Source organism: Polypterus senegalus, chromosome 2 (assembly GCF_016835505.1).
Source record: "Polypterus senegalus isolate Bchr_013 chromosome 2, ASM1683550v1, whole genome shotgun sequence".
In the NCBI taxonomy this organism is placed as follows: domain Eukaryota; kingdom Metazoa; phylum Chordata; class Cladistia; order Polypteriformes; family Polypteridae; genus Polypterus; species Polypterus senegalus.
The window spans coordinates 128,409,723-128,427,872 of NC_053155.1; the positions used below are offsets into that span (position 1 = coordinate 128,409,723).

At 36.7% G+C, this 18,150-nt stretch overlaps 1 protein-coding gene across 3 annotated transcripts in view; it reads right to left on the minus strand.

The window, feature by feature from the left end:
* The window catches only part of prdm15 (PR domain containing 15), a 133,683-nt gene extending 116,091 nt beyond the window's left edge, over positions 1-17,592 (minus strand). For all 3 annotated transcript variants that reach the window (XM_039744578.1, XM_039744577.1, XM_039744576.1), the window contains exon 1: positions 17,528-17,592. The gene's annotated coding sequence lies outside the window, so the exon portion shown is untranslated. The remainder of the gene's footprint in view (positions 1-17,527) is intronic.
* Between the last annotated feature and the right edge of the window lie 558 nt (positions 17,593-18,150).

An 18,150-nucleotide genomic window follows, 5' to 3' on the forward strand; every position in this document is an offset into this window, starting at 1 on the left:
AAATGAACCACTCTCTGATGGACCTCCCCTCACACTCATCTTCTGGAGTGCTAGCACTTAGCTGCATATACAACAAAAACAACTTAAATAAAAATATGTATTGCACAGAAATGCCTTCCTAAATATATTTTGAAACATTTGAAATGTTCTAAAAATAAGGTATCAACCACATACAGTTCTGCATTATTTGGGGATCCCTGACTGTATTTTCTTTACTTGGTAGAATATAAAACAAACACACCCAATGGTACATGCTTCCTCAGTTTGTTTGCCCAGTTGATTTCATACAAGGGACGCTATTGGCGGATGGCTTAGAAGCTACCCAATCAGAGCACGTATTACATATTAACTAAAACTCCTCAATGCTATAAGATATGCCTCCCGCGCGTGCTCGATTGTTTGCTTGTCTCTGTTTCTATCTCACCCTCTCTGACATTCTCTGCGCCTGACGGAGAGGGTGTGTGCTGAGGTGTTGTTTGCACAGAAGCTTTTTGCCTATTGGATACGGACGCTCCTCTAAGAAATGCCGTTTTATCGAGGTGCGTCCAAAAGCTCACTTATTGATTTTTTGATTGTTTCCTTTAATCTCGCGCTCTCTCTCTCTCTCTGACGTTCTCTGCGCTTGACGGAGGAGATGTGAGCAGAGGGGCTTTTTGCACAGAGGCTGTTTGCTTAGAAGATGGGGACGCTCCTGTAAAAAATGCTGAAAGGCTACCTTCGCATTGATCCCTTCATTGCCTCTGCTTTATCGCGGTGCTTGCATACTTAAAAGCGCAACAGCCCTATTGATTTTTCATTGTTTACTTTACTCTCTCTCTGACATTCTCCGCTCCTTACGCACTTTGAAGAGGAAGATATGTTTGCATTCTTTTAATTGTGAGAAAGAACTGTCATCTCTGTCTTGTCATGGAGCACAGTTTAAACTTTTGACTAAAGGGTGTTATTTCATGTCTAGAGGGCTCTAATAATGTTAAAAAACATATTTAGAAGGTCGTAAACAGGTTTTCTATGCTCTAACTGCGAAAATATTAGATTTATAAATAAAGAATCCTACTTTGTGGAAATTCATTTATCTGTCTGGAGCGGATTAACCGCGTTAAACAAGGGTTTACTGTATAACTGTGCAGAGAATATTTATAAACAGTGTGGGAGAGTTTCTAAGGGCTTAAAATATATAAAATAATCATAGAAACATATGGTTTCTACTTCGCGGATTTTCACCTATCGCGGGGGGTTCTGGAACGCAACCCCCGCGATCGAGGAGGGATTACTGTATATAATTTTGTATCGTTCAATACATATGCGTACCGAACCGAAAGCACTGTATCGAACGGTTCAATATCGATACATGTATCGTTGCACCCTTACTATTTACAGAGCTGATTGTGTGGCAAACGGTTACTTGGAGAAAGAAAAGCAAGAACTGCATGGGCGGCCACGCCAATATATATTGAATATAAAACAGAAAGAGAAAATAACGACACAGCTAAAAACGCAGAGGCAAATTTCGACAAAAGTTAAATGCTTGTGTCATGAGCACGAGGCGGCTATGCAGTGTCTGCAACGGACGTGGCCATCCACCGTGCATAAGCTACCTTACTGACATTGGCGGGCTTAAGGAGCCACCGATTCTTTTCTGCCCAGTGCCACCACAAGCCTAGAGCCGCCCTGAGTACTGCTGCAATAAATAATTTCATCGATGGTCGTGCACAATCGCTGCGCTGTAAAACCCATGTTTAATAACGTGCTTTAACTCTTATCATCATGAAAATTATATCACGTATACATCTCAGTATTTTAGTTATTCAGAGAGCTGTAATATCACGAATGTAATGGATTCTGTGTACAGTCGGAGGAAGAGAGCCGGTTTAAGAAGCAAGTAGTGATTCACACACACAGAGCACATAGAAGATCAAATACAAAACAAAGCATTTAACGTGCTACTTTAATTACGATGTGATTTGAGAAACTGGTTAATTAAACGATTTTAAGATGAAGTTTATGATGTTCTATTTTAATGACAAAATAAACTACATGATTAAAGTGGAAATTTCGAGATTGAAGTTGACATTTCGTGCTTTTTTTCCCCACTGTGTGCCTTTTTTTTCTCTGTACCCTAAAAAGCTTTCATATGACACTCAGACGGTAGGCTACGACTCGCCTTTTCACGGCGACTGATATCTGAGCTTTCAAGTTTCTCCAACACACTATGTCACTCGATCAACTTCCTATTGTTGATTATACCACGGTTTAATTAAACAAATAGTATATTTTTCCTTTGCCACCACTTGGTATTCGCTGAAATTCTTATATTTTCCCCTGTGCTTTTCCCATTGTCTTTTCACAGAAGGCTGAGCTTAAGGGCATTTATATTGATTTGCATATTCAAAGAGGCGTAATTATGGGAGGAGTTGGGGCGTTACATAAAGCGCATGCACAAGCGTTACTTTTCACGCTGATCGGAATTTATGTAGCGGAAGAACGTGGAAGTTGGAGTACGCACAGATTCCTGCATCTGGATTTTTCTGTGCATAAGCACATTTCGGCTTTTGTGCTTACGCCATGTTATAGTGCAAGTTCTGCGCACGGCGTTATACATGAGGCTCCTGGTGAGTTGTGGCTGCACCTGTGGAAAATGTCAAAGCTCCACACACAACAGGCACCATGAGCAGAAAAGCAAACAGAAAAATTATCTTTTTGTCAAGAAAATCATACCATGAATCTGTGATAAAATGTATTACTTCCATTTAAATTTACTTTTGTTGTCACAAGCATGCCTCATAAATTCATAAGACACATTTTCTTAAATTGAAATCTTTGCTGCTTCAAAGTAGATGTTTTTGTTAAGTTTTAAGGCTTTTATTTTAATGTTTGGACTCTTGCCCCTACACCTCCATTGAAAATGTAAGAGCAGGCTAGTTATTTTTTTCACAATCATGGTATATATTAATTTGCCACATAAAACTGTTCTAAAGTGAAGTGTCTGTTTATGAATTTTAAAAAATAACTTTGACATCACATCACATTCGGGTTTGGCTCTGAGCCCTTTCCTATTTGCAATGGTGATGGACAGGTTGACAGACGAGATTAGACAGGAGTCCCTGTGTACTATGATGTTTGTTGATGACATTGTGATCTGTAGCGATAGTAGGGAGCAGGTTGAGGAGATCCTGGAGAGATGGAGATATGCGCTAGAGAGGAGAGGAATGAAGGTCAGTAGGAACAAGACAGAATACATGTATGTAAATAAGAGGGAGGTCAGTGAAATGGTGAGGATGCAGGGGGTAGAGTTGGCGAAGGTGGATGAGTTTAAATACTTGGGATCAACAGTACAGAGTAATGGGGGTTGTGGAAGAGAGGTGAAAAAGAGAGTGCAGGCAGGGTGGAATGGGTGGAGAAGAGTGTCAGGAGTAATTTGTGACAGACGGGTATCAGCAAGAGTGAAAGGGAAGGTCTATAGGACGTGAGACCAGCTATGTTATATGGGTTGGAGACGGTAGCACTAACCAGAAAACAGGAGACAGAGCTGGAGGTGGCAGAGTTGAAGATGCTAAGATTTGCACTGGGTGTGATGAGGATGGATAGCATTAGAAATGAGTATATTAGAGGGTCAGCTCAAGTTGGACGGTTGGGAGACAAAGTCAGAGAGGCGAGATTGCGTTGGTTTGGACATGTGCAGACGACAGATGCTGGGTATATTGGGAGAAGGATGCCAAGGACAGAGCTGCCAGGGAAGAGGAAAAGAGGAAGGCCAAAGCAAAGGTTTATGGATGTGGTGAGAGAGGACATGCGGGTGATGGGTGTAACAGAACAAGATGCAGAGGACAAAAAGATATGGAAGAAGATGATCCGCTGTGGTACGGGAGCAGCTGAAAGAAAAAGAAAGAAAGAACTTTGACTTGAAAAATGCTAAACTGATCCTTAATTGTAGAGATTCCGATATGTGTTGTTCCTGTAGTTTCTGCACCTTCTATTTTCTTTTTCAGTGTCCATTTAGTGGTTCTACCAAACTACATTGTTTAAGGTTGTTATCCAATTTATGGTCTAATTCATAAGAGACTGAAAAGGTCTGTGTGTATGTTTAACTTTTGCAGGTAAATGTTCCTTTTGTCCATCTCTTTTAATTAGGATAAACAATTAAAGTACATAAAAAGGTATACAATATTATTTTGACCATTAGAACACATCTCTCAGCAAAGTTTTTCATGTTATGTGTTCACTATGTACTAGCAATTACACTTTTCACTTAACATTATTGTTTTTTTTTTTTTTAAATAATAATCAAATAGTTAGCTGGCACCCTGGCAAATGAACATTTTCTATATGCAAGCTGTTAGTTCCAACTCACAACTGAATCATTATTACCAAGATGATTAATTAATTTTTAGAAATATGAACGCAAAATCTTAGAAACTACTAGAAACGTAATCAAATTCTATGGCCAAAAAAAGAAAGATAGCTAAAAAATAAGGTGTGTCTTTTTTAAAAAAAATAAATGTAGAATCAAGAACATAACATGTTAAAATAAAACTCTGAGTTCAGTTTAGTATAACATTTGCCCATTCAGTTAATGTGTGTGGGAAAACACTTCAGGATGGAGTTTTTTAGGAGTTTTATTATTTTCAAAACAATACTGAGGCAACAATAGAAGGTCCCCAAAGTACTACTTTTATTAGTTTTGCTGCACTGTAAATGTGTTCAGAATAATTTGAATTTATCAAAATGATTGAATATTTGTCCTAGACCTAAAACTGGATCCAAAAAGTTTTTTTTTTTTTTTAAAGATGTTAATGAATTTGGAAGAATTATCAGTAATCTTAGACATACCATTTTTACAGACGCATCTTTAGAAGCTGAATATTATTAAGTATATACAAGTGCAAAGTATTGTGGTATATGTAGGTAGGAGGAGCCCCTGTTTACATGCAAAATGAGCAACACAGATGTGCAAGATGTAAACTCTCAAAAGGTTTTGTGGACGATGATGACATCACATTTATAGCTTCTAAATAATGCACACATCCAATTAAAGTTAATAAAATTTTAAGCTGCACTTGTCTGTTTATAATTAAACAGGCATCTTGGTCACTCTGTAATAATGAAATGAGACAATATCTCACTTTCCCAGATGTCCAGTTGGCCTAGGTCTCCAAGAGTGTAACTGTGCCTGACTTTGTTCTGTGTCTTTCTCATATGGACTCACCAGAGGTTTATTTTCTCCATAAATGCTGCTGACTGGAGCATTTGTCTTCCTTTCCTTTATTGTCAATTGATCAATGTTTAACCATCAATTAATAGACAGATTTTGCTGGGCTTCATTATGTTACTCAGTTTCAGACTACTTTTTAAACAAACCTGTCTTTAACACTCATTATCTTTGTATTTTACCTGAGAACTTCACCCAGCGCTCTGCCCCTACAGTCACTGAAGCTATACAAAATTAAAGTAAATTGAATAATCTGGAATGCAACAGGAAGAAAAAAGTGGTTCTAGAAGCTGTTAATCCAGTTAAATAGTGATTATGATTGAGGTGTCAGTGAAGTGTGCACCATAACAGTTTTATTGTACTTCATTAAAATAATAATAAACCTGGACTGAATTCATTGCACTAAATTGTTTTTTTTTATACAGCCAAACTACAATGACACAGATGAAACCACTTACCAAATTTAATACCACATGCTGAATCATTCTTTCTGCAGATAATGGCAATAAAAAACTAAGGACAATGTTTTTGTCTAAGTAAAAAAATTAGCAAGTTTCGCTGTTTTATCCAACTAGACATTTACTCAAGCTTAAAACATGATGTGGTAGTTTTGAGATGTGATTCATACCAATTTTATATCAATTTTTAATTGTTTTATTACATGTAGTGAAAGCTTGGAAATAATTATAAGTGTGATATTTTTTCAGGGATTATTGTCAGCAGACAATAGAGACAGCAATTCATATCTGGGCATCAACATTCTATGTTGTAACATCAATAACAGCAATCTGAGATCACTTTTTGAAGTGAAACCATGCCCCTAACCCCCCAACACAGAAGCAGACAATCAGCAAGGTAAAGGGCACTGCTGGTCTCCTTTTAAAAAGTATTTAAAAGCATTAGCATTATTTCTTCATAAAACAACATTCATATGCTGTTTTGCTATATTTGTGTAATCTTTAAGACACAAATCAATATTCGATAACACTCTTGGTAAATAAAAAAAAAGGGAAGAGAATCTGCTTCCTCAATTTAAATACTTATTCTAAAATGTTATTGATTAGATCCTGCCAGGTTTTGAAAAAGTTTTGTGCAGATCTGCTAAGTGAGAATTAGATTTTTTCCAGTTTCAAATAATATATAACATCAGTTACCCACTGACTTAAAAGAGGTGGGTTAGGATTCTTCCAGTTGAGCAAGATAAGTCTACATGCCAATAGTGTAGTAAAGGCAATTGCAGTTTGTTCGTCCTTCTCCACTTTAAGCCTATATGGAAATACACCAAACAGAGCTGTTAATGGGCTAGGAGGAATTGTGACTCCAAGGCTGTCTGAAAAGCATTTAAAGATTTTGGTCCAGAATGATGTTAATTTGGTGCACGCCTAAAACATGTGGCCCAGTGAAGCTGAAACTTGATTGCAAAGTTCACAGGCTGAATCTTGCCCTGGAAACATTTTGGACAATTTTAAGTGAGACAGATGTGCTTGATACATAGATTTGAGTTGAATAATTGTATGCTTTGCGCATATGGAGAGCGAGTGTATTCTGTGCATTGCTACCTTCCTCTCCTTTTCTGAGCAGTTAAGAGAGAGATCCTTTTCACAATGTACTCTTGGATTTTTGAAAGGGAGGGACTGTAAAATGGTTTTATATATTACGGAAATGCTGCCTAAGTCCTCAAGACTGATCAATATTTTTTCCGGCACAGAGGTAGGTGGGAGGTGATTAAAATTGAACAGGTTGTGTTTAACAAAGTTTCTAATTTGAAGGTTCATCTGAAAGATGAACCGTCGCCCAAGTCTGAGGTCAAGTGCGCTCTGGAGCAGGTTTTCATCCAGGATATATCTGTACACGGCTGCAGTCATCTTTCCCTTTATCCTGACTAGTCTCCCAGTTCCTGTCGCTGAAAAACATCCCCACAGCATGATGCTGCCACCACCGTGCTTTACTGTAGGGATGGTATTGGCCTGGTGATGAGTGATGCCTGGCATTCACATCAGAGAGTTCAATCTTTGTCTCATCAGACCAGAGAATTTTGTTTCTCATGGTCTGAGAGTCCTTCAGGTGCCTTTTGGCAAACTCCAGGTGGGCTGACATGTGCCTTTTACTAAGGAGTGGCTTCCATCTGGCCACTCTACCATACAGGCCGGCCTGATTGGTGGATTGCTGCAAAGATGGCTGTCCTTCTGGAAGGTTCTCCTCTCTCCACAGAGGACCTCTAGAGTTCTGACAGAGTGACCATTGGGTTCTTGGTCACCTCCCTGACTAAGGCCCTTCTCCCCCAATCGCTTAGTTTAGTTGGTCGGCCAGCTCTAGGAAGAGTCCTGGTGGTTTCGAACTTCTTCCACTTACGGTTGATGGAAGCCACTGTGCTCAATGGGACCTTCAAAGCAGCAGAAATTTTTCTGTAACCTTCCCCAGATTTGTGCCTCGAGACAATCCTGTCTCGGAGGTCTACAGACAATTCCTTTGACTTCATGCTTGGTTTGTGCTCTGACATGAACTGTCATCTGTGGAACCTTATATAGACAGGTGTGTGCCTTTCCAAATCCTGTCCAATCAACTGAATTTACCACAGGTGGACTCTAAGCTGTAGAAACATCTCAAGGATGATCAGGGGAAGCAGTATGCACCTGAGCTCAATTTTGAGCTTCATGGCAAAGGCTGTGAATACTTATGTACATGTGCTTTCTCAATTTTTTTTATTTTTAATAAGTTTGCAAAAACCTCAAGTAAACTTTTTTTCACATTGTCATTATGGGGTGTTGTGTGTAGAATTCTGAGGAAAAAAATACATTTAATCCATTTTGGAATAAGGCTGTAATAAACAAACAACAAAATATGGAAAAAGTGATGCACTGTGAATACTTTCTGGATGCGCTGTACCTCACTGTTGATAAAGCTTGCAAATTTTGTACAATGGTACTTCAACTAGGCAGCCAACTTGCTCTCTTTGTCTATCTTTCTTGCTTTTTTTCAGAAAGGTGACACACACATTGATTATGCTGCAGGGTTGTGTAGAAAGCTGGTAAGACATTTGGAAAAAGACAAAGGCACTGAAGACTGCACAGAGGGAATTAAACTTACTTGAGCCTGGTCTGATTACAGAGTACCCAACCAAATGGCATGCAAGACATAAAATGGCAGAGAGCATCCCACACTAATGACAGAGACACAGAACCTGATTTTAATAAGGCACAGCATACAGGTTCTTGAGTCAGTGAACAAGGCACTGAAGGAATTTACAGATGCCATGTTTGGAAAGGAAGTGCGTCTTATATGCAACTAGTACCTTATCTGTTGAAGACAAAAATACTTGCAACACATGAGGACGACACTGATTTGACCTGATCAATCAAAATTAAGGATGGGAGCACAGTACATGGGGAGGAACAGCCCGGACTGTTGAACACTGCCTACTTTCTTTTATTAATGGTTCAAGGCAACCTATACGTGCCCTGAAAACTTCACAGATATAAAGATAAACTAATTGCCCGAGATGATGATGACACAAAAGGTATTTTTTAATTGGAATCATTGATGGGAGAAGAGATTCAAATATAAGTCACATGTATTTAAAAAATATTTACAAGTCCAACTCATCTCTCTCTTATAGGAGCACCGGCCTGCTGCTGCTAGCACCACAAGTTCAGCTGGTTCAGTGTCTGTGTCTCAGCAGAGCCACACAGTCACAAATCCCACCATGTGAAGAAGAGAATGATTATGACTCTTGCAAGAATCAGTTGTGACCACACTTTCCCCTGCAGCTGCTATTGAAGATGAATTTAATAGCTACCTTCTGACTGCCTTCCCACAACTGACAATGAGAAAGATCATTTGATTTGGAAGAAACTCCACCAAGTTAACTTTAACTTACCTTAAATAAAGAAGCTGGGCAGGACGTATACTTGTGTGCCTGCCAATGCACCTTCTAAAGGACTTTTTAGTACATCAAGGAATGTTGTGACATATCATTGTTCATCTTTAAAGTAAAGCCAAGTGAACATGCTGGTGGTCAGCAACAAAATGTGTGATTTTTTTTTAAGATTTAATAATGCTATGCCAGTACCTCTGACACAAATGTAATTTAAGGAAAGGTCAAGAAGAATTAAGAGGTGTTAAAGATTAAAAGCTGAGTTACAAAGTTTCTCATTCTCCGATATATTATTTACTTTTATATTTTCTGATTTAAAATGATATTTTTATATTCTTGAGAAATTGTAGGTTTCATGTGAGACGTACAGTAGCCCTAAAACAAACTGCTTCTAAAATGTATAAATCTGAAGGATACCTGCAGAAAAAAAAAATGTATGGCTCCATATCCCGTTACCAGAGTCACTGCTTAAAAATGAATGCTTTGCACATACATTTGTTGTAAAATAAATGTATTTGTAAACACTCAGGGCAAGACTACATTGTGTAATTTAAACAGCACAGATACTGGATTGGATTTTGTACCCAATTGCAGAATATAAAGAATTTGACAAACAACAGGAAACAGTTTGGTTCATCAAGCATGAGTGTTTAGCTAATAGCTAAGTGTCTCAATATCTCATACAGGATTTTTAAAAATCCATCAAGGTTTCTCCTTCCACTATATGACTTAGTAGTTTGTTCCCACCACTCTTTGCATAAAGAAATGCTTACTGCCTTGAATCTTAAACATAATCCCTTAATTATGACTGGTGTACTTGAGTGACTCTTTATTTAATTAATTTTGCTAGATCAGCTTTATTAATGCGAACTTTAAAGACCTGGATTAGGTCCTCACACAGCCTCCTCTGCTTGAAACTAAAGAGGTTTAACTCCCTGAACTTTAATATGATGTCTCTTTAGTCCTGGAATGCACTAGGTTGCTCTTTTCTATATAACTTCAAGTGCTGGTATGTCTTTCTCTGTATTGTGGTGAACAGAACTGCACATAGTACTACAGTCATATAATCTAATCATAATGACCCTTTGATTTATATTTAACAGTTTTAACAATAAAACCTAATACTTAATCTGCCTTTTTTGCATATTGTTCAGAATTTTTCTTTTATCAAAATTGTACATTTCCCACTGTCAAGACTTACCACCACAATGACAAAATGGGTGAAGAATAGATAATCCAGCTCCACCTCATTTTGCCACTGCCAAAAAAAACATATCAAACCCTTCAGAGTCCATGTCCATTGACTTCACATGAAGCATGGCACATTTAAAACTTGCATATTTCAGTCAATAGTTGGCCCCTATTTGTGTTATATAAATAGCAGGGAGGAGTAATTTAAAGCATTTCTCCACCTCTTTAGATGAGTGGTATATGTTGGTAAAAATTTCAGCTGAGACCCTCAGCTATAATAGAAGCACTTGGTACCTAATAGCATTACGCACAACCCTCTTTTCAGTGTTTGATACAGAGGAGTCTGAACAAACACAGATCAGACTGCTCTTAAAGAGAACCTTTTCTCTAGTGTGGGGTAACATATTTTTCACCAACTTACCAAACTTCACAATGAAGAGCCTTAAGAGAATGTTTACAATGTAAACTAGGTGCTCCTTCAATTTCCGAGATTTACTTGAAGACACTGCTAAGGATTTTAGTAAAAACTATTAAACGAATTCTGTAGGATTTCATTATTCCATATTCTGGCAAATTCTAATAATTCTAATGTTCTTCCTTTTTGCCTTACCTCTTAAAGTTAATCTATTCTGAAGTGTTTAGGCTCATTTTACAATGTGATTGCCCTTTCATCTGTTGTAGTAGCCTTTTCTTCCAAATGTTCAAGTCAAGTTACAGTTCCCAAAAAAAGTATTCACCCCTTGGAAGTTTTCACATTGTATTATTATACATTGAATCACAGTAGATTTAATTTGGCTTTTTTATTTTAATTTTGATATTTTTTAAACATTGGCTGATTTTTACTAAAAAGCACTCCATCGGTAAAACAGCCTATGACAAAAAAACGATATTTTTCAGTCCTCTGCTTTTCTAAGCTTTACAGTAATTAAATTGTAGTGCTCCTTTAGGCAATGTTTTATGGTAGGTTTTTTTTTTTTTGGAGCAAACTTCCTGCAGTGTAAACAAAGAACTAGGAGTGGAAACTGGTTTCATTAGTGAACAAGAGGTGACTGGTATATTATTTAGCCTTTACATTAAAGAATGTGGAGGAATAAACTGAAAAAAAAAGTAATCGGAGAAGTCATCCTGTGCAAATAGGCAAACGGCAAAAAAAAACTACTTTAATGAATTTAGACCTTTATTTTGTCCTTTAATGTAAAACGGGCACCGCTTGAGTTTGGACAGCATGGTTATTTAAAATGCAACAGCTTACATTTTTAATTAGAAAAAGAAAAGATAAAGACAAATTTGAAATTGCTGCTTAGTAAACAATAGATTTTTTTTTTTTTTTTTAAAGATTTGTACCATGTTTATTATTTGTTGCTATGTATCATACAGCACACGTTTTGGTAAGAAACAATTACTACATAATTAAAATAGTAATTCATATTTTATAATTATACCTCAACAATTATGAATGTCTAGCTGATACAATGAAGAAAAAACCACACCTGTATAACTACAGAAAATGTATATTTTAACAGCAAAACACTGCAGTGCAATTAATGATTTAAAATAATAAATAAATATACATGCACTTGTATGTTTTAAAGCATCATTTAACTGCCAATGTCAATTAATTAAGAGAATATATATTTGTTGTTAGAGAAATGGTGAAAACTGCTTTTTGTTTTAATTAAGCCTTGTTTCAGATGGGTGTGTTACAGAAAAAACAAAGAAATATGACATCTTGTAATTATGAGAAGCATTTTTTGACATATGTATTATTGATAAATATGTCTGTACATATTTTATTAAAGTGTATATTTTTAGGAAATTGTATTTATTTTGGTATTTTATGGTCACTGAACAATAAGCCTACAGACTTTCATTTTGCCAATAAAAAATGAACAGTTAACACATGGGGTCTATAGTTTAATTATAAAAATACACTTAAATAGAAGTCGTGTGTTCTATATTAGTCTGGTTATTCAGGAGATTAGTGTAAAAAGTGTTTTAAAGGGATAAAAGAAGAAAAAAAAAACCTCAGAAACTGCATCAGAATTGGCTGATCAAGTAACATGAAAATCAGTGATCAGTATCAGCCTTAAAAAAACCTGATAGGAGCATCCCAAACTACTTCGACAGCCAACTACATCCTTGAGTATGTGTGCACAGGTATCTATAAGAAAATTCTCCTCATTCTTCTATCACTAATGTGGACAGTCTTTTTCCAAGTCCAGCCATAATTTCTCAATTGGACTGAGATCTGTCCTCTGGCTCAGCCATTCCAGGACATGAACTATGTAAACAAGCCACTCATTTGTAGTTTTGAATTTATGCTTGAGATTACTGCCTTCTTCTTCCAAGGTGCAGGTTTCTTGCATACAGTATCAGGTGTTTCTCCAGGATTTTCCTTTATGTTGCTGCATTCATTTAATACTCTACTTTCACATGGCTTAAAGGGTCTGCTAAGGAGAAACATTCCAACATCATGATGCTGTCACCACCATGCTTCATGGTGGGGATTATGTGTTTTGATAATGTGAAACTTTTGGAAACATAGTATTTAGTCTGATTGCTGAACAGTTACATTTTAGTCTCTGGGGGAAACACAGAACCTTCCAGCAGCTTAATTCAGAGTCTCCCATGTGCCTCCTGGCAAACTCTAGTCGAGATGTCATGTATGTTTTTTGTCTTTGCCACTCTGCCATAAAGCAGCAATTGGTCAAGTACTGGGTCAATTTCAGCGACTTTAGCTTTTAATTTGATTGAAGTTATCATAGGTCTCTTGGTGACTTTTGTCACTAGTTGACGTCTTCTTCTCACTTTATGTGGACAGCTGTGCCACACCCTTTCCAAAATTTTTTTATGACTGGTTTAACTGTACTCTAAAGTATATTCAGTGAATATTTTCTTATATCCATTCTGTGACTGTGTTGCACTTTTCAATCATCTTTTCACAGAGTTGAGTGAAATGTTATTTTGTTTTTATTGTACAGGTTAAGCCACAGTACTGGCTACAGATGTACTTATACTACAATCAACTGAAACCCCTTCACTACAGACAGGTGATTTCCTTTAAACTAGTTATGTGACTTCTAAAGCCAGCTGGCTGCACTAGTCAGGATTTAGGTGTATCAAATTAATTAGGAAATCATTTATTTTGTGTTTCACATTTATTTTAGATCACTCTGCTAAGGTCTCTTTTCAATGACATTCGAAAAGCTTTTTCTATGACCAGTGTAAAAAAAAAACCCAAACAAAAAAACAAAAAAAATTCAATGCAATTCAATGCTGTACAACAATAAAATGAGAAAACTTCCAAGAGGGTAAATACTTTTAGACACTGTATTAACATTTGTTTTTAACATCATAGGGATGGGCACCAAGGACATTTTCATTTTAACGTCCATTTCCCTCTCCCATATATATATCATTCTTTCAGTCACTCATTTCTCTCACATTCATCTCCCCAGCTTCCTCAAATTGGAAGCATATTCGATATATATATATATATTATTTTATGTAGGGCTGTTTCCATGTCTTTTTACCACTTGATTTCGGTACTAAGGTTATAGACATGAATGACAAGTCAGCTACATTTTTATTTGAGGACAGTATGCAGTCTCTCGCAGTACCAGTCTCAGTACCGACTGGACAAGAAGCTCAGCTAATGCTGGATGTGAAGATCACTGGCTGGGATGCTTTCAGAACTGAAATGACAGGAGAATCACATGTGTATCTCCTTCCTCACCATCCACAGCTGTCTGCAGCCAGCCACATCATGTCACATATTTCAGTGAAGGCATATTCCACTCTGTGTCATAAGAAAAAATATGATAATTTTGAAACACAGAAACTCTCAGATTGCCTCAACTGGTAACTGGTTGCTGAAATTTCTAGCTTGGATTCGACAGGTGATTAGGACTAAAAACAAACACTGGTATCCTTCAAGCCTGCTGTGTGATCCCTAGGTTATATTCAATTTTAACACAAGAGAGCACAGCAAAACACAGAAATAACCAGATCATCAAATTTGCAGACAATACCATGGTAATGGCCTGATCATCAACACTGAATCTATACTGAGATGAAGTTGTGCAACAGCCGAGTTATTAGATCAATAAACCTGGACCTCAGTGGTAGCAAAACAAAAGAGCGGATAGTGAACTTTTGGAAAATATACACACAATTGCAAAATATTGCATTGACTGAGATCACTTAGAAATAATCAGTGGTTTCAGGTTTTTAGAAATGTACATCCCTGGACTATGAACAAAGTCACAGTTACAAAAACAATTTAGCAACATCTCTATGAAGTCATTTGTTACATAAGTTCGATGTGATTGCATGCAATGTTATTTTCTTCAAATAAAATAAAAACACACATATATATATATATACAGTATATATATATATATATATATATATATATATATATATATATATATATATATATACACACACACACATATATTTATTTATTATCATGCAGATGAAGTTATTGTTCAACTAACAGTGTTGTGCATAAGTATTTAATCCCCTTTAAAGTCATAATTTTCTGCATGGCAAAAGATTTCTACACATTCAGTATTTTTAATGTAAACTCTTATGCTGTAACAATATATTTCCAAAATCAAAATAAACCATTTCTTGTAGATATTTCACTGAAGAAGAAAAACTCAAAGTTAGTGTTAGCAAGTATTCAAGCACTACACATTAATATTTTGGAGAGAACCCTACAGGTAACAGCCTTAATTCTTTCTGGGTAGGTGTGTACCAGCTTTGTACATTTTTCAGGAGTGATTCTTCTCCATTCTTCTTAGCAGAATTTATAAAGGTCCTCTAGGTTGGCAGGATGGTGCCTAGGGACGGCATTTTTCTAATAGTGCCACATATTTTCAGTAGGGTTAAGATTAGTGCTTTGACTTGGCCATTCCAAAGCTATCACCTTCCTGTTTTTGAGATATTCCAGTGTCGCTTTGGCTTTATGCGGAGAGTGATGATTGGATTTTTAGCAGCCTCTCTCTCTCATCAGTCAACGTCTTGCTCTGAAGTTTAGTTTTGAGGGATGGCGTGTTCTAGTAAGAGTCTGGGTGCTGTGATGAACCTTTCACTTTCTGATGATGGATCCAAGAGTGTTTAACGGGAAATTCACACTGTTTGATATTTTTTGTATCCATTTCCCGCCTTGTGCATTTCAACGAGTTTGTTTCTCACATCAGAAGAATGGCCCTGTGTCTTCATATTTGCAGTGATTATCCAAAAAAGACAATGATAGATATAAAGGACTGACAAGTAGTATCTAATTATGTTTAATTATTGTCAAATGACTGCCACTTTTGTATCATTTTTAGTTAATTTTTTGTTTTTCTATTAAAAAAAGGAGCTTGAAAAACACAGAAGTTTAAATACTTATGCAAACACTAACTTTTGAGTTTATCTTCTTCACTGCAATAACTACAGAAAGATTTATTTTGACTTTAAAAATGTATTTATTGTTACAATTTAAGAGTTCACACTAAAAATACTGAATGGATAAATATAAATCTGATGATTTTCAAGGAAACTTAATACTTTTACACACCGCTGTATATCAGCATGTGGTGAGGCAGCAGAATTTGAACCAGCAAGAAAAGTGTTGCAGAGAATAGAGAACCTGGTTAAGAGCATGATGGACTACCCTCTCACTACAACTGAATAGCGGTACAAGGACTGGTTCTGTGTTAATATTCATTCATTCACATTCAGTCCTGTCCATAGTCCAGCAGGAATTGCAAGAGTATCTAGACACACCCTGCCAGATTCTACACAAGCAGTATTCATAGCGAACACACCACTTTAATTTCTAACTCGGCCTGCCCTACCATGTGACTGACTTATATTCTAATGCTCATCTGTCCCTTTCATGTGTGGTCTTATAGAGAAAAGCCAAGCAAAATGACACCTTTTGTGTGGTCTTATCAAAAGCATATCCCTCCTTAAGTATATTTGTCAATGTCTGCCTTTATTGTCTTTTCTATTAAGTTTTAGTCTGATTTGCACTACTAGAAATATATTAAAAAAATATACAAAATTTGTAAGTGGAAAATTCTTTTAAACATTTATGCATGTTGAACACATATAAACGGTTTTCACTTTGTGTTAAAAATAAATCACTCTCTAAAAAAATCTTTGTGACAAAAACATTAAAGATTGGTTAACTTGTGTATTACTTGCAATGTGAACTGCCTCATGGATAGACAAAGGCACTATATAAGATAGATATTCATTACTAAGTCCCAAAGTTAGCTGGTGCAAGACACTAAAGTCATTTCATAGGAATGAAACAATACTAAATTATCCATTATATTAACTATATCCTATAATGATTTCTAAAACTAATGATAGTTTGAGTTATTACAACAATAAATGATTTGATGAAAGCAGTAGTAGTGAACCATCTCCGATTAAAAAAACATTATTAAAACGTATATTTTTCCTATATAATATTCTTTATATTGGCTGTTTTGCTTTCGATTCTTAAGAATATTAAGAAGCAAAGTACTCGTGTTAAAATGTACAATGTAATACATAATAAAAGTCTTCTTAATTGACAAACTGACCGTTATCAAGTACTGGTAAAGCTAACAAGTATTTGTAAAAATGTTACAATGATTTTAAAAACTTTATGGAATGCACTCGAGGATTTTATAACAGAAGAACGGTGTCGCAATCATATCGATTTCAATGTATTCCTCGCACAGCCTGCCTCATAATCGTGGACGCAGAGCGCCCGTGTTGCTGAATCCTTGAGACATATCAACACAAACAACAAGTGCATAAAGACACAACGGGCATTTGCTTTGTATGCGGGCATGCAACCCGAATCCTCTTTGACCCCTAAACCTCGTATATAAAGGACACACAATTACTGTTCAAAGGCTACTAACGTGTGTTATTCTTGTACATGTAAGCACAAAAGAAAGCATGCGGTTATTGCCTGAACAGAATCCCGCAGGACGGGATCCGGGATTTCACGGGATCCAAAATTCCAGCCGGGTTTTAACTCGCGCTCTCGTGAATCCAGATGCAACAAAGAACAGGCGGCATGGCGGATGGAATGGAGACAGAAAAACGCACCGGGACTCGGAGACGCTCTTTGTGGGCTCGGCACTTTCTAAACGACTCTCGACTAGGGAAACAGCTATGAAGATACGATTCGCGGGCCTCCAATGTACTGGAAAACAATAAAATAACACAAAAATTAGGTGACATGAAAGTAAAAGATTTACCTTATTTCCAAACGACCACAAATAAACCGAATCCCGACTCCGGGCTCTACTCCGCTCCGTAAACCGCGCAGGACCGGAAACAAGACCAAGGGGCTTCTGGGAGTTGTAGTTTTGGTAGTTTAAAAATACAGGACCAATTCGTACAGACGACCTTTGCGCGTTTGAATGTCTGTTTCTTTCAGTGCGTTACAAACTACAAATAAAAGGTGGCGACTGAAATAAATAACTGCCAAACTGTCCAAATTTAATATTGAGCCAACCTGATCACGGATGAACGGTATTGCGGGAATGAAACTGGTTTAAATACCGTATTTTCCAGCCATTTGCAATAATACACCTTTAAAGATACATTAATACGTAAAAATACATTGCCTGCTGTCCATTCATGCTGCTGTTTGTTTGTTTATGATATTGTGGTTCACAATATGATAGCACTTTAACATTAATAACTGCTCATATTATAAAGCAGTATTTTAACCTTCCTTCCAATTGAGAAATACTTTTTGTAAGGCCCCAAAACCTGATAAACATGTTGGGTCTTATACTAATCTGGATGAAGTGAATTGCACAGATGTATGAATACTCTCGATGTTGTACTGCCACTCATAGATGGATGCCCGAAT